Genomic DNA, 27,263 nt, shown 5'->3' on the forward strand with positions numbered 1-27,263 from the left:
CCGTCCCGACATTCTGGATATAGCCTTATTCAGACCATCACCCACATGTCAAACAGTGTCAGAGGAGTGTCATTAACCTATCCAGGAAAAAAGGCCTCTACCCCCGACTACTGAAAGGCGGTAGCATATCAATCCCAACTAATATATATACCACCACCCATATCATAAAATGGTTATAAAAAATGTAAAAATTACATAGAAGTTCTAATAGATAACTCATTTATTGGCCTTCAACCTTTTACATATGCATATTCTACTATCTTTTAATATAAATATAATCCATTTTTTACTCATAATTTTAATCAAAGTTATTCTTGTGGAGAAAAATTTACTCGCATGAAGAATTTTTTTATTTTTTATCCTCCAACACCGCATGTCCTCCAGAAACCGTCTTCCACAGAATTCGACAGTAAGAACACCTGAACAAAACAAATACATAAAATTAGGAACATACCAAAAAGTATTCCCAAATCTAAAAACACAGTATTAAACCGTTACTTCCAAGTCGACAATTACACAGTTTTCCGTTCAAGTTCGATATCCTAAATTAATGCATGCATCTTAAAATCAACGTTTAAGCCCTTAGGTCTGAGAGTATTCAGTTTATAAATCCACATCTATTCCCTTTTCTTAAGGGCCTGTTCTCTATCGCCCCCCCTCCTATCCAACGAACAGAACAGGAAGATCAGTCCTCTTCTTTCTTATGGTATATCGGTGTTGGTTCATTCTAACTTTGAACTCACAAGTTGTCTCATCGACATACCACAGGTTACACCGACAAGTCAGGAGATAAACAACATAATCCGAACTGCATGTTAAATAATGCTTGATTTCATACACCTTACCTGTTGTTGGGTGTTGAAATCTTGCACCCTTAATCATGTGGGTGCAATTCACACAGTTCAGGCAAGGGAAACATCCATTTTTTCTGGAACCTGTCAGAAACAATTGTTTGCTCATCTTTCTTGGGCCTATATCAGATTTTACTAAATAGTCCTTAATATTTTTACTTTTTTTGTATGAGAATAATGGCGGCAATTCAAACTCTGTTATACCTGGCAAACATCTACCCAACATCCCCCAATGTTTCCTAATGACTTTAGCTATTTCCTTGCTCTCCTCCCCATACGTAGTGACAAACGGAACACGTTTCCGTGTTCCTTTATATTTACTTTTTACAGCATTCTGGAAAAGCTCAACCCTATTTACCTGTAATACCCTCTTTTTTGTTACCTCCAACAGACTTTTAGGGTACCCTCTATCCAAAAATTTTTTGACCAATGAATCCACCACTGAATCCACTTCATCCTCTTTTTTAGCAATACGCCTTACTCTGAGTAATTGACTCAGTGGAGTGGACTTAACCATTGATCGTGGGTGTTGGCTATCATACAACAACAGAATATTTCTATCTGTGTTTTTTTATAAATAGCGTGGTACTGAGTTCCCCCTCTTTTTGGTTAACAAGCACATCCAGAAATTGAATGTCCGTCCTAGACATAACCAATGTGAATTTGATCGTATTATCAATAGTATTCAAAAAACCATGAAATTCTTCCAATTCGCCCTGTGACCCTGTCCATAGGAGGAAGACATCATCTATGTACCGCCACCACACCATAACATGTCGGAAGTGGTGGGATACATAGATGAGGTCCTCCTCCAGGACTTCCATGACCAGATCTGCATATGAGGGGGCCATATTAGCCCCCAGAACCGTTCCATGTTTCTGCGTATAAAACGTGTCACCAAACAAGAAATAATTGCGTTTCAAGATGATCTCCAACATTTTTAACAAAAATATTTTCCCTTCCAATGTGTACTTTTTTGGATCCAATTTTTTCTCAATCGCTTCCAATCCCTATTTATGGTCAATCGACGTGTATAGTGACACTACATCGAAGGATGCAAGTAAAACCTCACCCTCCAAATGCAGTGCCTCTAATTTTTCCAAAAAATCAGTTGTATCTCTAATATATGACCTACACTCCCTAACCATAGGATTGAAAATCCTATCCAGGAAGATACCCATCTTATTAAAGATTGAACCCACACCCGAAACTATAGGTCGTCCGGGGGGGTTGTCCAAAGTTTTAGGTATTTTCGGGATTGTATACAGCACTGGGGGGCGTGGGCTTTCCTCCAACAAAAACTCATACAGATCATTGTCTATCACATACGCATCCAATGCCTCTTTTAAGCAGGCCTTGATCTCTTTATTTATATCAAATTTTGGATCACTGTTATGGACTGGTAATTTAGGAGCGACATGCGACTAGCTCTGAGCAGGTGGTAACTATACTGACCGCAGTTCCTGATCTTAACACAACACTAGCAGTAGCCGTGGGATGTTCCTGTCACTCCCTGGACACTGTTGTGAATTCCGTTCTCGGGCTCCCTCCTGTGGTCATGAGCGGTATTGTGTGAGTTTGTTCTGGGGCTCCCTTTGGTGGCCTTTAGCGATATGGCTGGTCTTGGCTGGGCTCAGCTTCTTCATTTCCTGCTATGCTGAGGCCTATTTAATTCACCTGGCCTTTCATTTGTTGCCTGCTGTCGGTGTATTCAGTCCTGTTTCTGAGAGCTCCTGAATATTCCTTGTGACCAGTCTCCTGCTGGAGAAGTTAAGTTTGTTTGTTCATTTTGCTCATTATTTCCTTGAAAACGTTTCTCTGTATATGATGAGTTCAGTCCAGCTTGCTTATATGTGATTTTTCGCTTGCTGGTTAGTTCTGGGGTGCAGAGTGCGCCCCTCACATCGTGAGTCGGGTGGGGGTTTTTATATTCTCTGCGTGGTTTAGTTTTGATAGTTTTTGTACTGACCGCACAGACTCCTACCTATTTCCAGTCTATCTAGTGTTAGCGGGCCTCATTTGCTAAACCTGTTTCATTTCTAGGTTTGTCTTTTCCCCTTAACTCACCGTTATTATTTGTGGGGGGCTGACTAAAACTTTGGGGTTATTTCTCTGAGGCAAGTGAGGTCTTTGCTTTCTCTCTAGGGGTAGTCAGTTTCTCAGGCTGTGAACGTGGCGTCTAGGATTTTAGGAACGCTCCACGGCTGCCTTTAGTGTTTGTGGATAGGATCAGGTTTGCGGTCAGTATAGCTTCCACCTCCCCAGAACTGGTCCTATATTCTGGTCACATGTGTCAGGTCAGTTTTGAGATCTTACCACCGGATCATAACAGTACAGCAGGCCAAAAAGTGTTAATGCAGCAGAAGAGGGAGAAGAGAAATCCTGAAGTCATTTTTTTTTTCCTTTTCCTCTGCACTGTGTTTAGCCTCTCCCCTCCCCTTAATCTTTGGGTGGTTCTGAATTCAGTTGCAGATATGGACATTCAGAGTCTGTCTTCTAGTGTGGATCATCTCACTGCAAGGGTGCAGGGCATTCAGGATTATGTAGTCCGCAGTCCTATGTCAGAGCCTAAAATACCAATTCCTGAACTGTTCTCTGGAGATAGATCTAGGTTTTTGAACTTTAAGAATAATTGTAAGTTATTCCTTTCTCTGAGACCTCGCTCCTCAGGTGACTCTGTTCAGCAAGTTAAAATTATTATTTCTTTGTTACGTGGTGACCCTCAAGATTGGGCATTCTCTCTGGCGCCAGGAGATCCTGCATTGCTAAATGTTCTCTGGCGCTCGGAGTGCTTTAGGAGGAACCAAATCTGGTAGACCAAGCAGAGAAGGTTTTGCTGGCTCTCTCTCAGGGTCAAGATAAAGCAGAGGTTTACTGTCAGAAGTTTAGGAAGTGGTCTGTGCTCACTCAATGGAATGAGTGTGCCCTGGTGGCGATTTTCAGAAAGGGTCTTTCTGAAGCCCTTAAAGATGTTATGGTGGGGTTCCCCACGCCTGCGGGTCTGAATGAGTCAATGTCTTTGGCCATTCAGATTGATCAGCGTTTGCGGGAATGCAAACCTGTGCACCATCTGGCGGTATTTTCTGAGCAGAAACCTGAGCCTATGCAATGCGACAGGACTCTGACCAGAGTTGAACGGCAAAACCACAGACGTCAGAATGGGTTGTGCTTTTACTGTGGTGATTCTACTCATGTTATCTCAGCATGCTCTAAACGCACAAAAAGGTTCGCCAAGTCTGTCACCATTGGTACTGTACAACCTAAGTTCATTTTGTCTGTTACTTTGATTTGCTCTCTGTCATCCTACTCAGTTATGGCTTTTGTGGATTCAGGTGCCGCCCTGAATTTGATGGATTTGTCATTTGCCAGGCGCTGTGGTTTTATCTTGGAGCCTTTACAATTCCCTATTCCATTAAGGGGAATTGATGCTACGCCATTGGCCAAGAATAAACCTCAGTATTGGACTCAAGTGACCATGTGCATGGCTCCTGCACATCAGGAGGTGATTCACTTGTTGTCGTGTTGGGTCTGCCATGGCTGCAGGCTCATAATCCAGTCCTGGATTGGAAAGCAATGTCTGTGTCAAGTTGGGGTTGCCAGGGAATTCATGGCGATGCCCCTTTGGTGTCAATTGCTTCTTCTACTCCTTCTGAAGTCCCTGAATTTTTGTCGGACTACCAGGATGTATTTGATGAGCCCAAATCCAGTGCCCTACCTCCTCATAGGGATTGTGATTGTGCTATAAATCTGATTCCTGGTAGTAAGTTCCCTAATGGACGACTTTTTAATTTATGTGTACCAGAACATGCCGCTATGCGGAGTTATATAAAGGAGTCCTTGGAGAAGGGGCATATTCGCCCGTCCTCGTCCCCTTTGGGTGCGGGGTTCTTTTTTGTGGCCAAGAAGGATGGTTCTCTGAGACCCTGTATAGATTATCGCCTTCTGAATAACATCACGGTCAAATTTCAGTACCCCTTGCCACTGTTGTCCGATCTGTTTGCCCGGATTAGGGGGGCCAGTTGGTTCACCAAGATAGATCTTCGAGGAGCGTATAATCATGTGCGCATAAAGCAGGGCGATGAATGGAAAACAGCATTTAATACGCCCGAAGGCCATTTTGAGTACTTGGTGATGCCTTTTGGGCTTTCTAATGCCCCCTCTGTGTTTCAGTCCTTCATGCACGACATCTTCCCAGAGTATCTGGATAGATTTATGATTGTGTACCTGGATGATATTTTGGTCTTTTCTGATGATTGGGAGTCTCATGTGAAGCAGGTCAGGATGGTATTTCAGGTCCTGCGTGCCAATGCCTTGTTTGTGAAGGGCTCTAAATGTCTCTTCGGAGTCCAGAAAATTTCCTTTTTGGGCTTTATTTTTTCTCCTTCTACTATTGAGTTGGATCCAGTCAAGGTCCAGGCTATTCATGACTGGACTCAACCTACATCTGTGAAGAGTCTTCAGAAGTTCTTGGGTTTTGCTAATTTTTACCGTCGCTTCATCGCTAATTTTTCTTGCGTGGTTAAGCCTTTGACAGATTTGACCAAGAAGGGTTCTGATGTGACGAATTGGTCTCCTGTGGCCGTGGAGGCCTTTCAGGAGCTGAAACGTCGGTTTTCTTCGGCTCCTGTCTTGCGCCAGCCCGATGTCTCTCTTCCCTTTCAGGTCGAGGTTGATGCTTCTGAGATTGGAGCAGGGGCTGTCTTGTCGCAGAGAAGCTCTGATGGCTCTGTGATGAGACCATGTGCTTTCTTTTCGAGAAAGTTTTCGCCTGCCGAGCGGAATTATGAAGCTGGTAATCGTGAGTTGTTGGCAATGAAGTGGGCATTTGAGGAGTGGCGACATTGGCTTGAGGGAGCCAAGCATCGTGTGGTGGTCTTGACTGATCACAAGAATTTGACTTATCTCGAGTCTGCCAAACGGTTGAATCCGAGACAGGCTCGGTGGTCGCTGTTTTTCTCTCGTTTCAATTTCGTGGTTTCATATCTTCCGGGTTCGAAAAATGTGAAGGCTGATGCCCTTTCTAGGAGTTTTGTACCTGACTCCCCGGAAGTTTCTGAACCTACTGGTGTCCTCAAAGAGGGGGTGATTTTGTCTGCCATCTCTCCTGATCTGCGACGGGTGTTGCATGAGTTTCAGGCCAATAGACCTGATCGTTCTCCACCGGAGAGACTGTTTGTCCCGGACAGATGGACCAGTAGAGTTATTTCCGAAGTTCATTCTTCAGTGTTGGCAGGTCATCCTGGGATTTTTGGTACCAGGGATTTGGTGGTGAGGTCCTTTTGGTGGCCTTCCTTGTCGCGGGATGTGCGTTCCTTTGTGCAGTCCTGTGGGATTTGTGCTCGGGCCAAACCTTGCTGTTCTCGTGCCAGTGGATTGCTTTTGCCTTTGCCTGTCCCGAAGAGGCCTTGGACGCATATTTCCATGGATTTTATTTTGGATCTTCCTGTCTCTCAGAGGATGTCTGTCATATGGGTGGTTTGTGATCGTTTTTCTAAAATGGTCCATTTGGTACCCTTGCCTAAGCTGCCTTCCTCCTCCGATTTGGTGCCACTGTTTTTTCAGAATGTGGTTCGTTTACATGGTATTCCGGAGAACATTGTGTCTGACAGAGGATCCCAGTTTGTGTCCAGATTTTGGCGGTCCTTTTGTGCTAAGATGGGCATTGAATTGTCTTTTTCGTCGGCCTTCCACCCTCAGACGAATGGCCAAACCGAACGAACTAATCAGACCTTGGAAACTTATTTGAGATGTTTTGTTTCTGCTGATCAGGATGATTGGGTGACTTTTCTGCCATTGGCTGAGTTCGCCCTTAATAATCGGGCTAGTTCTGCTACTTTGGTTTCACCGTTCTTTTGCATATCTGGTTTTCATCCTCGGTTTTCCTCGGGTCAGGTTGAGTCCTCTGACTGTCCTGGGGTGGATTCTGTGGTGGATAGGTTGCAGCAGATTTGGAACCATGTGGTGGACAATTTGACGTTGTCCCAGCAGAAGGCTCAGCGCTTTGCTAACCGCCGTCGCTGTGTGGGTCCCCGACTTCGTGTGGGGGATTTGGTATGGTTGTCTTCTCGTTATGTCCCGATGAAGGTTTCCTCTCCTAAATTCAAGCCTCGTTTCATCGGTCCTTATAAGATTTTGGAAATCCTCAACCCTGTGTCATTTCGTTTGGACCTCCCAACATCGTTTGCCATTCATAATGTGTTCCATAGGTCATTGTTGCGGAGATACGTGGTGCCTGTGGTCCCTTTTCTGTTGATCCTCCTGCTCCGGTCTTGGTCGAGGGGGAGTTGGAGTATGTGGTGGAGAAGATCTTGGATTCTCGTATTTCGAGACGGAAGCTTCAGTACTTGGTTAAATGGAAGGGCTATGGTCAGGAGGATAATTCCTGGGTTGTCGCCTCCGATGTCCATGCGGCCGATTTGGTTTGTGCCTTTCATTCGGCTCGTCCTGATCGGCCTGGGAGCTTTGGTGAGGGTTCAGTGACCCCTTCTCAAGGGGGGGGTACTGTTGTGAATTCCGTTCTCGGGCTCCCTCCTGTGGTCATGAGCGGTATTGTGTGAGTTTGTTCTGGGGCTCCCTCTGGTGGCCTTTAGCGATATGGCTGGTCTTGGCTGGGCTCAGCTTCTTCATTTCCTGCTATGCTGAGGCCTATTTAATTCACCTGGCCTTTCATTTGTTGCCTGCTGTCGGTGTATTCAGTCCTGTTTCTGAGAGCTCCTGAATATTCCTTGTGACCAGTCTCCTGCTGGAGAAGTTAAGTTTGTTTGTTCATTTTGCTCATTATTTCCTTGAAAACGTTTCTCTGTATATGATGGGTTCAGTCCAGCTTGCTTATATGTGATTTTTCGCTTGCTGGTTAGTTCTGGGGTGCAGAGTGCGCCCCTCACATCGTGAGTCGGTGTGGGGGTTCTTGTATTCTCTGCGTGGTTTAGTTTTGATAGCTTTTGTACTGACCGCACGGACTCCTACCTATTTCCAGTCTATCTAGTGTTAGTGGGCCTCATTTGCTAAACCTGTTTCATTTCTACGTTTGTCTTTTCCCCTTAACTCACCGTTATTATTTGTGGGGGGGCTGACTAAAACTTTGGGGTTATTTCTCTGAGGCAAGTGAGGTCTTTGCTTTCTCTCTAGGGGTAGTCAGTTTCTCAGGCTGTGAATGTGGCGTCTAGGATTTTAGGAACGCTCCACGGCTGCCTTTAGTGTTTGTGGATAGGATCAGGTTTGCGGTCAGTATAGCTTCCACCTCCCCAGAACTGGTCCTATATTCTGGTCACATGTGTCAGGTCAGTTTTGAGATCCTACCACCGGATCATAACAGGACACCTCGTCACAGCCGGAGAACTAGCTACCCCTAAAGGTAGAAACAGGAAAGCTATCTTGCCTCAGAGAAAATCCCCAAAGGATAGGGTAGCCCCCCACAAATATTGACTGTGAGAGGAGAAGGAAATGACATACGTAGTATGAAACAAGATTTAGCAAAGGAGGCCACTTCTAGCTATATACATAGTAAGGAAAGAACACTGTGCGGTCAGTAATAAAAACAAGAAAAAGTCCACCGCAGAGATATGCAAAAATCCCCACACCTGACTAAAGGTGTGGAGGGCAAAATCTGCAGCCCAGAGCTTCCAGCTTAGCTAAATAGGTCCATACTGATAAGCTGGACAAATGAGGAAAATATAGAATGTGCTGAACAATAAAGTCCACAACAAATGGACTGCAAAAGGACAAGCAAGGACTTATCTTTGCTGAACTGGACAGAGTGTCAGGGAAATCCAAAAGAGCAGTGGCTCCAAGCAGGAACAATTGACAACTGGCATTGATTGAGGGCTAAGGCCAGACTAAAATAGCTGAGCCAGAAAGACGATCAGTGGAAGCAGCTGCTAATGCTAAATGCAAGAAGCAGCTATACCACTCAAAACCACAGGAGGGAGCCCAAGAGCAGAATTCACAAAAGTGCTACTTACAACCACCGGAGGGAGCCCAAGAGCGGAATTCACAACAGATCACCATCCATTTTACAGTACACATTCTCATCACTTAACTGTCTCATTATTTCAGTGATATACATTTCCTTGTCCATGATGACGACTGCTCCCCCTTTATCTGCGGGTTTTACCACAATGTCGCCATCATGGACAAGTTCCTGCAATGCCTCAAATTCCTCTGTACGAATATTAGGATGTGCATATTCCTTCACTGCACTATTTCTTAGTTCTTCAATATCCAGTCTAACTGCCTTTTCAAAGGCTTCTATCATGGCTGAATTTGTTGGCGGTGTGAACTTACTATTTTTCCTCAATGAAACTCCATTAAGATCAAATTCACTCATTTTCGCCTTCTTAACAACATCCTTACCACTGAACCATTCTTTCAATTTTATCTGTCTAAAAAAACGTTCAAGATCCAGCTGTAGCTCAAACCAATTCACATGTGTACAGGGGCTAAAACTCAGTCCTTTACTCAATACAGAGATTTGCATATCAGTTAATACCTTTTTTGAAGTATTTACTATGAGTTCTGTTCCCTCCTCCTGAGGTTCAATGTCCTTTGGGGTTGAGATTTGACTTTTTCTAATTTCTTTTTGTCTCCGATGTTGGCGCTTGCCTCCCCGCCTTTTTCTTCTTCTGATATTTTGGTTGGATCTGTAAGGAACAGATTCATTATTTAAACAATCACTACTATTGATACCAAATTCTCTTATTCCCATTGACCTCTTTTCTTCCATGGCACTTTTGAGTTGTCCGTTTGCCAAGTATATATGCGGCCAGTCTCATAATCTCCAATGTCTCTACTCCATTTTTTTCTTATTGTTTCTTCCAATTCTCCTCGAAATTTACTCATATCCTTATCAACCTTCCCCTTAAATAATGTCCATTCATCTTTACTTAATACTTCCTGTATCTTCTTATCCATTTCCCCAACACTATGTTGCAACTTTTTAACTTCCTCTTGTAAAAATTCCACATTTAACAACATTATATCCATTGCATATTTGTTTGATATCATCATAAACCTGTTGCAAAATGCCACATTCCCAAAAAATAGATTGGGGCGTATGTTGGATCTCAGGCCTCTAGGTATTTTTCGTTCTCTTAAGTAATGTCCCAATGTGTTTAAATGTAGCTGTGAGCTTACTAAACGTCTCATATCATTTATATACTTATGTTTCATTTCAGTATGTGAGGGTATTTTCAAGAAAGCTGCATCCCCCTCAATATTACTAAGTATACGTTCCTCGTCCTCCACTGTGTAATTGAAGACCCCTGGCTCCATGGTACATTCATCCATGTTTCCAAAAAATGGCTTAACCCCTTAACGACCGCTGATACGCCTTTTAACGGCGGCCGCTAAGGGTACTTAAACCACAGCGCCGTTAAATAACGGCGCTGTGGAAAAAGTCAATAGCGCCCCCCAGAGTCGGATATTCTCTGGGGTCTCGGTTACCGGGGGTAGCCGAGACCCCAGAGAACATGATTCGGGGGTTTTTTACCGACCCCCGAGTTGCGATCGCCGGTAATTAACCGTTTACCGGCGGTCGCAAAAAACAAAATGCGATTTCCCATTTAATTTCTCTGTCCTCCGATGTGATCGCACGACAGAGGACAGAGAAATGGGGTCCTCGATCGCCCCTGATAGCCCCCCGATACTCACCTGTCTCCCCCGGTGCTCCTCATGGCTCCCGATGGGCGCCGCCATCTTCTTCCGGCAATAAAAAGCCCGCCAGCCGGCACCTGAGAGATCTTTGGGGTCTCGGCTGCCGGGGGTAGCCGAGACCCCAAAGAACATGATCGGGGTCGGTTTTTACCAACCCCTGTTTTGCGATCGCCGGTAATTAACTGTTTACCGGCGACCGAAAAAAAAAAAAAAAGCGATGTGTAATTCTCTGTCCTCTGATGTGATCGCACATCAGAGGACAGAGAAATAGGGGGATTCGGGGATCCTATCATACTTACCGGTGTCCCTGGGTCCTCCTGTGTCCTCTTCTGGCCGCCGGCTTCTTCCTTCTGTAAGAAAATGGCGGGCGCATGCGCAGTGCACCCGCCATGATCTGCTGGCCGACAGCTAGAGGAGTTGGGGCTAAATTTAGGGTTAGGGTTAGGGCTAGGGTTAGGGCTAGGGTTAGGGTTAGGGCTATGGTTAGGGTTGGGGCTAAATTTAGGGTTAGGGTTGGGGCTAAATTTAGGGTTAGGGCTGGGGCTAAATTTAGGGCTAGGGTTAGGGTTGGGGCTAAAGTTAGGGCTAGAGTTAGAGTTGGGGCTAAATTTAGGGTTAGGGTAGGGGCTAAATTTAGGGTTAGGGCTAGGGTTAGGGTTGGGGCTAAAGTTAGGGCTAGGGTTAGAGTTGGGGCTAAATTTAGGGTTAGGGTTGGGGCTAAAGTTAGGGTTAGGGTTGGGGCTAAATTTAGGGCTAGGGTTGGGGCTAAAGTTAGGACTAGGGTTGCGGCTAAAGTTAGGGTTAGAGTTGGGATTAGGGTTTGGATTAGGGTTGGCATTAGGGTTACATTTGGGATTAGGGTTAGGTTTGGGATTAGGGTTAAGGTTAGGGTTGGGATTAGGGGTGTATTGGGATTAGGGTTAGGTTTGAGGTTAGGGTTGAGATTAGGATTAGGGGTGTGTTGGATTTAGGGTTCTGATTAGGGTTATGGTTGTTTTGGGGTTAGGGTTGCGATTATCCTTAGGGTTGTGATTAGGATTATGGATCGGGTTGGCATTAGGGTTAGGGGTGTGTTGGGGTTAGGGTTGGAGTTAGATTTGGGGGGTTTCCACTTCCGAGCTCTGCCATGCACTCAAGCAGTGGACCCCCCACACATGGGGTATCAGTGTACTCAGGACAAATTGGACAACAACTTTTGGGGTCCAATTTCTCTTGTTACCCTTGTCAAAATAAAAATTTGGTGGCTTAAAATCTTTTTTTGTGGAAAAATCTTTTTATTTTTATTTTCACGACTCTGCATTATAAACTTCTGTGAAGCACTTGGGCATTCAAAGTTCTCACCACACATCTAGATACATTTCTTGGGGGGTCTACTTTCCAAAATGGGGTCACTTGTGGTTTTTTTTACTGTTTAGGTACATCGGGGGCTCTGCAAACGCAACATAATGCCCGCAGACCATTCTATCAAAGTCTGCATTCCAAAACGGCGCTCCTTCCCGTCCGAGCTCTGACGTGCACCCAAACAGTGGTCCCCCACCCACACATGGGGTATCAGTGTACTCAGGACAAATTGGACAACAACTTTTGGGGTCCAATTTCTCTTGTTACCCTTGTCAAAATAAAAATTTGGGGGCTTAAAAATCTTTTTTGTGGAAAAAATTTTTTATTTTTATTTTCACGACTCTGCATTATAAACTTCTGTGAAGCACTTGGGTATTCAAAGTTCTCACCACACATCTAGATAAGTTCCTTGGGGGGTTTCCAAAATGGGGTCACTTGGGGGTTTCTACTGTTTAGGTACATCGGGGGCTCTGCAAACACAACATAACGCCCGCAGACCATTCTATCAAAGTCTGCATTCCAAAACGGCGCTCCTTCCCTTCCGAGCTCTGCCATGCGCCCAAACAGTGGTTTACCCCAACATATGGGGTATCAGCCTATTCAGCATAAATTGCACAATAAATTTTGGGGTCCAATGTCTCCTGTTACCCTTGTGAAAGCAAAAATTTGGGGGTGAAAAATCATTTTTGTGGAAAAAATATGATTTTTTTTATTTTCATGGCTCTACATTATAAACTTCTGTGAAGCAGTTGGGGGTTCATAGTGCTCATCACACATCTAGATAAGCTCTTTGGGGGGTCTAGTTTCCAAAATGGGTTCACTTGTGGGGGGTTTCTACTGTTTAGGTACATCGGGAGCTCTGCAAATGCAACATGACGCCCGCAGACCATCCCATCAAAGTCTGTATTCCAAGCGGCACTCCTTCCCTTCCGAGCCTCGATGGGTGCCCAAACAGTTCCCCTACCCACATATGGGGTATCAGCGTACTAAGGACAAACTGGTCAACAGATTTTGGGGTCCAATGTCTCCTGTTACCCTTGAGAAAATAAAAAATTGCAGGCTAAAAAATAATTTTTGAGGAAAAAAAAAGGATTTTTTATTTTCACGGCTCTACTTTATAAATTTCTGTGAAGCAATTGGGGGTTTAAAGTGCTCACCACACATCTAGATAAGTTCCTTAAGTGGTCTAGTTTCCAAAATGGGGTCACTTGTGGGGGGTTTCTACTGTTTAGGCACATCAAGGGCTCTCCAAACGCGACATGGTGTCCAATCTCAATTCCAGCCAATTCTACATTGAAAAAGTAAAACGGCACTCCTTCTCTTCCAAGCTCTGCGGTGCGCCCAAACAGTGCTTTACCCCCACATATGGGGTATCGACGTACTCAGGAGAAATTGCACAACAATTCTTGTGGTCTGATTTCTCCTGTTACCCTTGTCAAAATAAAAATTTGGGGCAAAAAGATCATTTTTGTAGAAAAAATGCGACTTTTTATTTTCATGGCTCTACGCTATAAACGTCCGTGAAGCACCTGGGGGTTTAAAGTGCTCACCACACATCTAGTTAAGTTCCTTAAGGGATGTAGTTTCCAAAATGGGGTCACTTGTGGGGGGTTTCCACTGTTTAGGCACATCAGGGGCTCTCTAAACGTGACATGGCATCCGATCTCAATTCCAGCCAATTCTGCATTGAAAAAGTCAAACGGCGCTCCTTCTCTTCCAAGCTCTGCGGTGCGCCCAAACAGTGGTTTACCCCCACATATGGGGTATCGGCGTATTCAGGAGAAATTGCACAACAACATTTATGGTAAAATTTCTGTTTTTACACATGTGAAAATAAAAAAAAATGGTTCTGAAGTAAAATATTGCAAAAAAAAGTTAAATGTTCATTTTTGCCTTCCACATTATTTCAGTTCCTGTGAAGCACCTAAAGGGTTAATAAACTTCTTGAATGTGGTTTAGAGCACCTTCAGGGGTGCAGTTTTTAGAATGGTGTCACACTTGGTTATTTTCTATCATATAGACCCCTCAAAATGACTTCAAATGTGATGTGGTCCCTAAAAAAAAATGGTGTTGTAAAGATGAGAAATTGCTGGTCAACTTTTAACCCTTATAACTTCCTAACAAAAAAAAATTTTGTTTCCAAAATTGTGCTGATGTAAAGTAGACATGTGGGAAATGTTATTTATTAACTATTTTTTGCGACATATCTCTCTGATTTAAGGGCATAAATATGCAAAGTTTGAAAATTGCAATATTTTAATTTTTTTTGCCATATTTCTGTTTTTTTCATAAATAATTGCAAGTAATATCGAAGAAATGTTACCACTAACATGAAGTACAATATGTCACGAAAAAAAAGTCTCAGAATCAGCAGGATCTGTTGAAGCGTTCCAGAGTTATAACCTGATAAAGTGACAGTGGTCAGAATTGTAAAAATTGGCCTGGTCATTAAGTACCAAATTGGCTCTGTCACTAAGGGGTTAAGGATGTTAATGAAAGTCAAAAAAATCAAAACAACATAAAGTCTATATGTGCAACAATTTCCAGACATTAGTATAAAAATAGAAAAAACGGAACAGCACAGGACCTCTACTTATCTTCAGGGGGAAAAAGAGCCCCAAACAGCCCGTCCACTGACTGTTTCTAGTCCATACAGTTCAAAAAAAGCAGGCAGCACTCCATATTCTTTCAGTGATATGCAGGATTTATTCAGACCCACATGTCTGTGCGACGTTTCGGTCCTGAATGAGCCTTTCTCAAGCAGTGAGTGTCTTTCCATATTACATATATGTAGACATCTCCAACATCCCTTAATTACAGCCTATTAAAGTGCAATTCAATTAGCTCATATACATTACAACTTATTATAATTTACATAAAGTGCTTCAGTGCTATTTAAATCCAGTGCTCTTATATGTATAATCATACCATTTAATTCAGTTAACTACTGTCCGTCTGCTTATGCTTACCCCTAAGGGAACACATTGTTCATGGAGGACGGTGCAGGCTGTCGGCGTTCTAAGACATTTACTGCGCATGTCCTAGCGCGTCTAATTACGTCATGCCCACGTGTAAGATTAAAGGCCAATCAGACTCCTGTATACAGCATCTCGAGATAGGCACCTGCGCCGTAAGTCCTAATATCACCATCTTAGTTGGGGCAATCTTTTCACCAGGCACATATCTATGACGCCTGTATATGCCACCTCAAAAGTAGACGCATGCGCCGTAACACCTAATATCGCAAACTTGATTGTAGCAGTTTTCACTTATGCGCACATTTATGACCCAATTACACTAATTGGCTCATGTGAAACCCTCCCATATATCTCTAAATTTATATTGGATTTGATATTTTAACAAACTCCATTAACCTCTTAATATAAAGTATCAACACCTCTGCAATGTTCACATACTTTCAATTGCCGTAAGGACTTTTTTTTTTAATATACCTAATCCTGCCCTGACGTTCCAGACATGGTCTTATTCAGACCATTCCCCAAAAGTCAGACAGTGCCAAAAAGATGCAGTCCACCCCTCCAGGCAAAATACATCCACTTCTGGCCCCTGTAAAGCGGTAGTATATCAGTCCCGGCTAACATCCATTACTCAACCATATGAACAATTGCAAGGCTCATAATTTAGCAGGGGGGGGGCTCACTTTGACCACCGTAAGGGTTATCAATGCTCAATCCGTCCCGACATTCTGGATATAGCCTTATTCAGACCATCACCCAGATGTCAAACAGTGTCAGAGGAGTGCCATTAACCTATCCAGGAAAAAGGCCTCTAACCCCGACTACTGTAAGGTGGTAGCATATCAATCCCAACTAATATATATACCACCACCCATATCATAAAATGGTTATAAAAAAATGTAAAAATTACATAGAAGTTCTAATAGATAACTCATTTATTGGCCTTCAACCTTTTACATATGCATATTCTACTATATTTTAATATACTGTAAATGCAATCCATTTTTTACTCATAATTTTAATCAAAGTTATTCTTGTGCAGAAAAATTTATTCGCATGAAGAATTTTTTTATTTTTTATCCTCCAACACCGCATGTCCTCCAGAAACCGTCTTCCACAGAATTCGACAGTAAGAACACCTGAACAAAACAAATACATAACATTAGGAACATACCAAAAAGTATTCCCAAATCTAAAAACACAGTATTAAACCGTTACTTCCAAGTTGACAATTACACAGTTTTCCATTCAAGTTTGATATCCTAAATTAATGCATGCATCTTAAAATCAACGTTTAAGCCCTTAGGTCTGAGAGTATTCAGTTTATAAATCCACATCAATTCCCTTTTCTTAAGGGCCTGTTCTCTATCGCCCCCCCTCCTATCCAACGGAACCACGTCTATTATCTTGAATTTTAAATCTTTTTCCAAATGATTGCACTCGATAAAGTGTTTAGGAACAGGAAGATCAGTCCTTTTCTTTCTTATGGTATATCGGTGTTGGTTCATTCTAACTTTGAACTCACAAGTTGTCTCATCGACATACCACAGGTTACACCGACAAGTCAGGAGATAAACAACATAATCCGAACTGCATGTTAAATAATGCTTGATTTCATACACCTTCCCTGTTGTTGGGTGTTGAAATCTTGCACCCTTAATCATGTGGGTGCAATTCACACAGTTCAGGCAAGGGAAACATCCATTTTTTCTGGAACCTGTCAGAAACAATTGTTTGCTCATCTTTCTTGGGCCTATATCAGATTTTACTAAATAGTCCTTTAATATTTTTACTTTTTTTGTATGAGTATAATGGCGGCAATTCAAACTCTGTCATACCTGGCAAACATCTACCCAACATCCCCCAATGTTTCCTAATGACATTAGCTATTTCCTTGCTCTCCTCCCCATACGTAGTGACAAACGGAAAACGTTTCCGTGTTCCTTTATATTTACTTTTTACAGCATTCTGGAAAAGCTCCACCCTATTAACTTGTAATACCCTCTTTTTTGTTACTTCCAACAGACTTTTAGGGTACCGTCTATCCAAAAAATTTTTGACCAATGAATCCACCACTGAATCCACTTCAGAGTGGTTTTGCTCTGCAGTCAATATTAATGTCTGTCTCTCTTCCGCTTACCATCCCCAGACAAATGGTCAGACTGAGCGGACCAACCAGACGCTGGAACAATATCTAAGATGCTATGTCAGCCATCTCCAGGATGATTGGTTAGAGTTGCTGCCGTTAGCCGAATTTTCATATAACAATTCTCAGAGCGCCTCCACTAAATTTACACCTTTCTTTGCCAATCTGGGTTATCATCCGTGTATCTTACCTAGGTCTCCAATTAATTCTCCGGTTCCGGCAGTGGAGGAAAGGCTGACTGCGATGAGGCAAAATCTGGAGGTTCTGAAAGAATCCCTGACCACAGCTCAAGAACGTTTTAAGAGATCGGCTGATAGATTCCGTGAACCTGCACCCATGTTCAAGGTAGGAGATTCCGTGTGAATAGCAACTAAGAATCTGAAGTTAAACGTTCCTTCACAAAAACTTGGACAGAAATTCATTGGCCCTTTCAAGATCAACGGTATTGTGAGCTCTGTGGCCTGCCGGCTGAAGCTGCCTACGACTATGAAGGTACACCCAGTTTTTCATGTATCTTTACTAAAGCCTGTATCTCCTAATACCTTCCAGGGACGTGTTGTGCCACCTCCGCAGCCTGTGGTGATTGATGGGCAAGAACAATTTGTGGTGGAGGAAATTGTTGATTCCAGGATTCGCAGGAATCGGCTCCAATATCTGATAAGATGGCAGGGATATCCCCCTGAGGAAGACTCTTGGGAACCTGTAGAAAACATCAATTGTTATGATCTGTGGCCTAGGAGCAGCATGAGACGCACTCTGGAGAAGGTGGTACCTGTACTGACCGCAGACCCTGAACTTAACACCGCAACTAGAAGTAGCCGTGGAATGTACCTAACACTTTCTAGACATCTCGACACAGCCAGAGGACTAAATACCCCTAGAGATAGAAAAGGGAAAACTATCTTGCCTCAGAGAAAATCCCCAAAGGATAGACAGCCCCCCCACAAATATGGACTGTGAGAGGAAAGGGAAATAACATACGCAGACTGAAATCAGGATTTAGCAAAGGAGGCCGCTTCTAGCTAAATAGAAAGGATAGGACAGAGTACTATGCGGTCAGTATTAAAACACTAAAAAATATCCACCACAGAAAATACAAAATCTCCACATCTAACTAAAGATATGGAGGGTATATCTGCATCTCCAGAGATACCAGTTTGGCTGAACAAATCCTTATACAGACCAAGCTGGACAAGACAAAACATGAAAAAGAACTGAACAATAAGGCCCACAGCATGTGGACTGCAAAAAACAAGGCCAGAACTTAACTCTGATGAAATGAACAGCAAAGAAGGAGAGACCAGGCAGGGATGTGAATCCTCCAGGAACAATGGACAACTGGCACTGACTAAATAGCCCAGTCAGACTTGCAATAAGTGGACACACCTGATGAATGCTGCGATCCAAAGACAGCAGCACTACCACTTATAACCACCGGAGGGAGCCCAAGAGCAGAATTCACAACAGTACCCCCCCTTGAGGAGGGGTCACCGAACCCTCACCAGAGCCCCCAGGCCGATCAGGACGAGCCAAATGAAAGGCACGAACCAAATCGTCAGCATGAACATCGGAGGCAACAACCCAAGAATTATCCTCCTGGCCATAACCCTTCCATTTGACAAGATACTGAAGCTTTCGCCTCGAAAAACGAGAATCCAAAATCTTCTCCACCACATACTCCAACTCCCCATCAATCAACACCGGGGCAGGAGGATCAACAGAGGGAACAACGGGCACCACATATTTCCGCAACAAAGATCTATGAAAAACATTATGGATGGAAGAAGAGGCTGGAAGGGCCAAACGAAAAGACACTGGATTGATAATCTCAGAAATCCTATAAGGACCAATAAACCGAGGCTTGAACTTAGGGGAAGAAACCTTCATAGGAACATGACGGGAAGACAACCAGACCAAATCCCCAACCCGAAGCCGGGAACCCACACACCGACGACGGTTAGCAAAACGCTGAGCCTCCTCCTGAGACAACACCAAATTGTCCACAACATGAACCCAAATTTGCTGCAACCTGTCAACCACAGAATCCACCCCAGGACAATCAGAAGGGTCAACCTGCCCTGAAGAAAAACGAGGATGAAAACCAGAATTACAAAAGAAGGGTGAAACCAAGGTAGCAGAACTAGCCCGATTATTAAGGGCAAACTCGGCCAATGGCAAGAAAGCCACCCAATCATCCTGATCAGCAGACACAAAGCATCTCAAATAAGTTTCCAAAGTCTGGTTAGTTCGCTCGGTTTGGCCATTTGTCTGAGGATGAAATGCGGAAGAAAAAGACAAATCAATGCCCAGCCTAGCACAAAAGGCCAGCCAAAACCTAGAAACAAACTGGGAACCTTTATCGGACACAATATTCTCCGGAATGCCATGCAAACGAACCACATGCTGAAAAAACAACGGAGCCAAATCAGAAGAGGAAGGCAATTTAGGCAAAGGTACCAAATGAACCATCTTAGAAAACCGGTCACAAACCACCCAGATAACCGACATCCTCTGGGAAACCGGAAGATCTGAAATAAAATCCATAGAAATATGTGTCCAAGGCCTCTCAGGAACCGGCAAAGGCAAAAGCAACCCACTAGCACGGGAGCAGCAAGGCTTGGCCCGCGCACAAGTCCCACAGGACTGCACAAAACAACGCACATCCCGTGACAAAGAAGGCCACCAAAAGGACCTACCAACCAAATCTCTGGTACCAAAAATCCCAGGATGGCCAGCCAACACAGAACAATGAACCTCAGAAATCACTTTACTAGTCCATCTGTCAGGAACAAACAGTTTCCCCACTGGACAGCGGTCAGGTTTATCAGCCTGAAACGCCTGAAGAACCCTGTTGTGAATTCCGTTCTCGGGCTCCCTCCTGTGGTCATGAGTGGTACTGTGTGAGTTTGTTCTTGGGCTCCCTCTGGTGGCCTTTAGCAATATGGCTGGTCTTGGCTGGGCTCAGCTGTTTCATCTCCTGCTAGGCTGGGCCTATTTAACTCACCTGGACCTTTACTTGTCACCTGCTGTCGGTGTGTTCAGTCCTGATCCTGTGTTCTCCTGAATATTCCTTGTGACCAGTCTCCTGCTATGAGAAGCTAAGTTTGCTTGTTCAGTTTCTCATTATTTCCTTGAAAACGTTTCTCATTATATTATGAGTTCAGCCCAGCTTGCTTTTATGTGATTTTTTGCTTGCTGGTTAGTTCTGGGGTGCAGAGTGCGCCCCTCACATCGTGAGTCGGTGTGGGGGTTCTTGTATTCTCTGCGTGGTTTACTTTTGATAGCTTTTGTACTGACCGCACAGACACCTATCTATTATCTGCCTATCTAGTATTAGCGGGCCTCATTTGCTAAACCTGTTTCATCTCTACGTTTGTGTTTTCCCCTTAACTCAGCGTTATTATTTGTGGGGGGCTATCTAAAACTTTGGGGATATTTCTCTGAGGCAAGTGAGGTCTTTGCTTTCTCTCTAGGGGTAGTCAGTTTCTCAGGCTGTGACGAGGCGTCTAGGTTTTCAGGTAACGCTCCACAGCTGCCTTTAGTGTGTTTGGATAGGATCAGGATTGCGGTCAGTATAGCTTCCACATCCCCAGAACTTGTCCTATATATTCAGGGTATATGTGTCAGGTCAGTTTGAGATCCTACCACCAGGATCATAACAGAACCCGTCGCAAATCAGAGGAGATGGCAGAAAGAATCACCCCTTCCTTCAGAATGCCGACCGGCTCAAGGACCCCAGGGGAATCAGGCAAAAAGCTCCTAGAGAGGGCATCAGCCTTAACATTCTTAGAATCCGGAAGATACGAGACCACAAAATTAAAACGGGAGAAAAACAGGGACCATCGGGCCTGTCTAGGATTCAGCCGTTTGGCAGACTCGAGGTAAATCAGATTCTTATGATCGGTCAAGACCACAATACGGTGCTTGGCCCCCTCAAGCCAATGTCGCCACTCCTCAAATGCCCACTTCATAGCCAACAACTCACGATTGCCGACATCATAATTGCGTTCCGCAGGCGAAAACTTTCGAGAAAAGAAGGCACACGGTTTCCTCAAGGAACCATCAGAATTCCTCTGAGACAAAACGGCCCCTGCCCCAATCTCAGAAGCGTCAACCTCAACCTGAAAAGGAAGAGAAACATCCGGCTGACGCAACACAGGGGCAGAAGTAAATCGGCGTTTAAGCTCCTGAAAGGCAGCAACAGCCGCAGAGGACCAATTCGTCACATCAGCGCCTTTCTTCGTCAAATCGGTCAGGGGTTTAACCACACTGGAGAAGTTGGCAATGAAACGGCGATAAAAATTAGCAAAGCCCAAAAATTTCTGAAGGCTCTTCACGGATGTGGGCTGGATCCAATCATGAATGGCCTGAACCTTAGCTGGATCCATTTCTATAGATGAGGGAGAAAAAATGAAGCCCAAAAAAGAAACCTCCTGTACTCCAAAGAGGCACTTAGACCCCTTCACAAACAAGGCATTATCACGAAGGATCTGAAATACCATCCTGACTTGTTTCACATGAGACTCCCAATCATCTGAAAAAATGAAAATATCATCCAAATACACAATCATGAATTTATCAAGATAATTCCAAAATATATCATGCATGAAGGACTGAAACACAGATGGAGCATTAGAGAGTCCGAATGGCATCACAAGGTATTCAAAATGGCCTTCGGGCATATTAAACGCAGTTTTCCATTCGTCACCCTGCTTAAACGAACAAGATTATATGCCCCTCGAAGGTCAATCTTCGTAAACCAACTAACCCCCTTAATCCTAGCAAACAAATCAGAAAGCAAAGGCAAAGGGTATTGGAATTTGACCGTGATCTTATTCAAGAGGCGATAATCAATACAGGGTCTCAAGGAGCCATCCTTCTTGGCAACAAAAAAAACCCCTGCTCCCAATAGTGAAGAAGATGGCCGAATATGCCCCTTCTCCAAAGACTCCTTAACGTAACTCCGCATGGCGGCATGTTCTGGCACAGACAAGTGGAAAAGTCGGCCCTTAGGGAACTTACAGCCTGGAATCAAGTCAATAGCACAATCACAGTCCCTATGCGGTGGAAGGGAACTGGATTTGGGCTCATCGAATACATCCTGGAAATCTGACAAAAAATCAGGAATTTCAGAAGAGGGGGAGGAGGAAATTGACATCAAAGGAACGTCACCATGAACCCCCTGACAACCCCAACCAGTCACAGACATAGATTTCCAATCCAACACCGGATTATGCACCTGTAACCATGGGAAACCCAGCAAAATAGCATCATGCAAATTATGCAAAACCAGAAAACGACAATCTTCCTGGTGAGCTGGCGCCATGCACATGGTCAGCTGTGTCCAAAACTGAGGTTTATTTTTAGCCAACGGTGTAGCATCAATGCCCCTCAAAGGAATAGGCCTCTGTAAAGGCTGCAAGGGGAAACCACAACGTCTGGCAAATTCTAAGTCCATTAAGTTTAAAGTGGCGCCTGAATCCACAAATGCCATGACAGAAAATGACGATAATGAGCAGATCAGGGTCACAGATAACAGAAATTTAGGTTGTACAGTACTGATGGTAACGGAACTAGCAATTCTCTTGGTACGCTTAGGGCAATCCAAAATAACATGAGCAGAATCGCCGCAGTAAAAACACAACCTATTCTGACGTCTGAATCCTTGTCGTTCAGCTCTAGACACAATCTGTTGTGAATTCCGTTCTCGGGCTCCCTCCTGTGGTCGTGAATGGTACTTTGGTGAGTTCTGTCCTTGGACACCCTCTGGTGGCTTTGAGTGGAACTGCTGATCTTTGAGGTTTGCTTTCTCAGCTGCCCTCGTTTATTGCTGCTGCTGGCTTCCCTATTTAACTCTGCCCAGGTCGTTAGTCCATGCCAGCTGTCAATGTCTCAGTACTGGTTCAGATCTCTCTTGGAATTCTCAGATGACCTGACTACTCCAGCAGATGCTAAGTCCTTGCTAGTCATTTTCTGTTCATGCTATGTTTCAGTCCAGCCTGCTATTATGATATTTCCTTGCTAGCTGGAAGCTCTGGCGGTGCAGAGCTGCACCTCCACACTGTGAGTTGGTGTGGAGGTCTTTTTGCACACTCTGCGTGGTTTTTGTAGTTTTTTATACTGACCGCATAGTTCCCTTTCCTATCCTCTGTCTTTCTAGAGAAGATTCGGCCTCCTTTGGTAAAATCTGTTTCATTCCTGTGTTTGTCACTTCCCTCTTCACTCACAGTTAATATTTGTGGGGGTCTACCTTTACTTTGGGGAATTTCTCTGAGGCAAGGTAGGCTGCTATTTCTATCTTAGGGGTAGTTAGCTCTTAGGCTGTGAAGAGGCGTCTAGGGAGAGTTAGGTACGCTCCACGGCTATTTCTAGTGTGTGATAGGATTAGGGATTGCGGTCAGTAGAGTTACCACTTCCTCAGAGCTTGTCCCAGGTTTTCTGTTTTAACCATCAGGTCACTTCGGGTGCTCCTAACCACCAGGTCATAACTGTACAGCTGGCCAACAAAGTGTTAATGCATCTCAAAAGAGGGATAAGAGAAGTTCTGAGTCAATTTTTTGTTTCTTTGCAGCTTGTTTTGTCTTTCTTTTCCCCTTAACCTCTGGGTGGTTCAGGACTCAGGTGCAGATATGGATATTCAAGGTTTGTCCTCTTGTGTGGATCAACTCACTGCTAGGGTACAGAGTATTCAAGATTATGTAGTTCGGAATCCGATGTTAGAGCCTAGAATTCCAATTCCTGATTTTTTTTCTGGGGATAGATCTAAATTTTTGAATTTCAAAAATAATTGCAGACTGTTTCTTGCTCTGAAACCCCGCTCCTCTGGTGATCCCATTCAGCAAGTAAAGATTGTTATTTCTTTGTTGCGTGGTGACCCGCAAGACTGGGCATTCTCCCTTGAGCCAGGAAATCCTGCATTGCTTAATGTGGATGCATTTTTTCTAGCGCTTGGATTGCTTTATGACGAACCTAATTCTGTGGATCAGGCAGAAAAGATCTTGCTGACTCTATGTCAGGGTAAGGATGAGGCAGAAGTATATTGCCAGAAGTTTAGAAAGTGGTCTGTGCTTACTCAATGGAATGAGTGTGCCCTGGCAGCAATTTTCAGAAAGGGTCTTTCTGAAGCCCTTAAGGATGTTATGGTGGGGTTCCCCACGCCTGCTGGTCTGAATGAGTCAATGTCTTTGGCCATTCAGATTGATCGGCGTTTGCGCGAGCGCAAAGTTGTGCACCATTTGGCGGTGTCCTCTGAGCGGAGGCCTGAGCCTATGCAATGTGATAGGACTTTGACCACAGCTGAACGGCAAGAACACAGACGTCAGAATGGGCTGTGTTTTTACTGTGGTGACTCCTCTCATGCTATCTCTGATTGTCCTAAGCGCACTAAGAGGTTCGTTAGGTCTGTCACCATTAGTACTTTGCAGCCTAAATTTCTCTTATCTGTTACACTGATTTGCTCACTGTCGTCCTACTCTGTTATGGCATTTGTGGATTCGGGCGCTGCCCTGAACTTGATGGACTTGGAGTTTGCCAGGCGCTGTGGTTTTTTCTTGGAGCCTTTGCAGAGTCCTATTCCCTTAAGGGGGATTGATGCTACGCCATTGGCCAAGAATAAACCTCAGTACTGGACTCAGCTGACCATGTACATGGCTCCCGCACATCAGGAAAATATTAGCTTTTTGGTGTTGCATAATTTGCATGATGTTGTTGTGTTGGGTTTGCCATGGTTACAGGTTCATAATCCAGTACTGGATTGGAAATCAATATCTGTGTCTAGTTGGGGTTGTCAAGGGATACATGGTGATGTTCCGTTGATGTCAATTTCTTCTTCCACGCCTTCTGAAGTCCCTGAGTTTTTGTCGGATTACCAGGATGTATTTGATGAGCCCAAGTCCAGTGCCCTACCTCCTCATAGGGACTGTGATTGCGCTATTAATTTGATTCCTGGTAGTAAGTTCCCTAAGGGCCGACTGTTCAATTTATCTGTGCCAGAACATGCCGCTATGCGGAGTTATGTAAAGGAGTCCTTGGAGAAAGGGCATATTCGCCCGTCTTCGTCGCCGTTGGGAGCAGGGTTCTTTTTTGTGGCCAAGAAGGATGGCTCTCTGAGATCCTGTATAGATTACCGCCTTCTCAATAAAATCACGGTCAAATTTCAGTACCCTTTGCCTCTGTTGTCTGATTTGTTTGCTCAGATTAAGGGGGCTAGTTGGTTTACCAAGATTGACCTTCGAGGGGCGTATAATCTTGTGCCTATTAAACAGGGCGATGAATGGAAAACAGCATTTAATACGCCCGAGGGCCATTTTGAGTACCTGGTGATGCCATTCGGGCTTTCTAATGCTCCATCTGTGTTTCAGTCCTTTATGCACGACATCTTCCGGAAGTATCTGGATAGATTCATGATCGTATATTTGGATGATATTTTGGTCTTTTCAGATGATTGGGAGTCTCATGTAAGGCAGGTCAGGATGGTGTTCCTGGTCCTTCGTGCTAATGCGTTGTTTGTGAAGGGCTCTAAATGCCTCTTTGGAGTTCAGAAGGTTTCCTTTTTGGGCTTCATTTTTTCCCCTTCTACTATCGAGATGGATCCTGTTAAAGTTCAGGCCATTTATGATTGGACTCAACCTACATCTGTGAAGAGTCTTCAGAAGTTCCTGGGCTTTGCTAATTTTACCGTCGCTTCATCGCTAATTTTTCTAGTGTGGTTAAGCCTTTAACTGATTTGACGAAGAAAGGCGCTGATGTGGTGAATTGGTCCCCTGCGGCCGTTGAGGCCTTTCAGGAGCTTAAACGTCGTTTTACTTCGGCCCCTGTGTTGCGTCAGCCAGATGTTTTGCTCCCTTTTCAGGTCAAGGTTGATGCTTCTGAGATTGGGGCAGGGGCTGTTTTGTCTCAGAGAAGTTCTGATGGCTCCTTGATGAAGCCGTGTGCTTTCTTTTCTAGAAAGTTTTCGCCTGCCGAGCGTAATTATGATGTCCGCAATTGGGAGTTGTTGGCTATGAAGTGGGCATTTGAGGAGTGGCGACATTGGCTTGAGGGAGCCAAACATCGCGTGGTGGTCCTGACTGATCACAAGAATCTGACTTACCTCGAGTCCGCCAAGCGGTTGAACCCTAGACAGGCTCGATGGTCACTGTTTTTCTCCCGTTTCGATTTTGTGGTCTCATACCTTCCGGGATCTAAGAATGTGAAGGCTGATGCCCTTTCTAGGAATTTTTTGCCTGATTCTCCGGGAGTCCCTGAGCCGGCTGGTATTCTTAAAGAGGGGGTGATTCTGTCTGCCATCTCCCCTGATTTGCTGTGGGTGCTGCAGGAGTTTCAGGCTGATAGACCTGACCGCTGCCCAGTGGAGAAACTGTTTGTCCCTGATAGATGGACTAGTAGGGTTATTTCTGAGGTTCATTGTTCAGTGTTGGCTGGTCATCCTGGGATTTTTGGTACCAGAGATTTGGTTGCCAGGTCCTTTTGGTGGCCTTCCTTGTCACGGGATGTGCGTTCTTTTGTGCAGTCCTGTGGGACTTGTGATCAGGCCAAACCTTGCTGTTCTCGTGCCAGTGGGTTGCTTTTGCCTTTGCCTGTCCCGAAGAGGCCCTGGACACATATTTCCATGGATTTTATTTCTGATCTTCCTGTCTCTCAAAGGATGTCTGTCATCTGGGTGGTTTGTGATTGGTTTTCTAAGATGGTCCATTTGGTACCCTTGCCTAAATTGCCTTCCTCCTCTGATTTGGTTCCATTATTTTTTCAGCATGTGGTTTGTTTGCATGGCATTCCGGAGAACATTGTGTCGGACAGAGGTTCCCAATTTGTTTCTCGGTTTTGGCGGTCCTTTTGTGCTAAGATGGGCATTGATTTGTCTTTTTCTTCAGCGTTCCATCCTCAGACAAATGGCCAAACCGAACGAACCAATCAGACCTTGGAAACCTATCTGAGATGCTTTGTTTCTGCTGATCAGGATGATTGGGTGACCTTCTTGCCATTGGCCGAGTTCGCCCTTAATAATCGGGCTAGTTCTGCTACTTTGGTTTCGCCTTTTTTTTGTAATTCTGGTTTTCATCCTCGTTTTTCTTCAGGGCAGGTTGAGCCTTCTGACTGTCCTGGTGTGGATTCTGTGTTGGACAGGTTGCAACAAATTTGGACCCACGTGGTGGACAATTTGACGTTGTCTCAGGAGAAGGCGCAACGTTTTGCTAACCGCCGTCGCTGTGTTGGTCCCCGACTTCGTGTTGGGGATTTGGTTTGGTTGTCTTCTCGTTATGTTCCTATGAAGGTTTCTTCTCCTAAGTTCAAGCC

The sequence above is a fragment of the Ranitomeya variabilis genome, chromosome 3, assembly GCF_051348905.1.
Source record: "Ranitomeya variabilis isolate aRanVar5 chromosome 3, aRanVar5.hap1, whole genome shotgun sequence".
NCBI lineage: Eukaryota > Metazoa > Chordata > Amphibia > Anura > Dendrobatidae > Ranitomeya > Ranitomeya variabilis.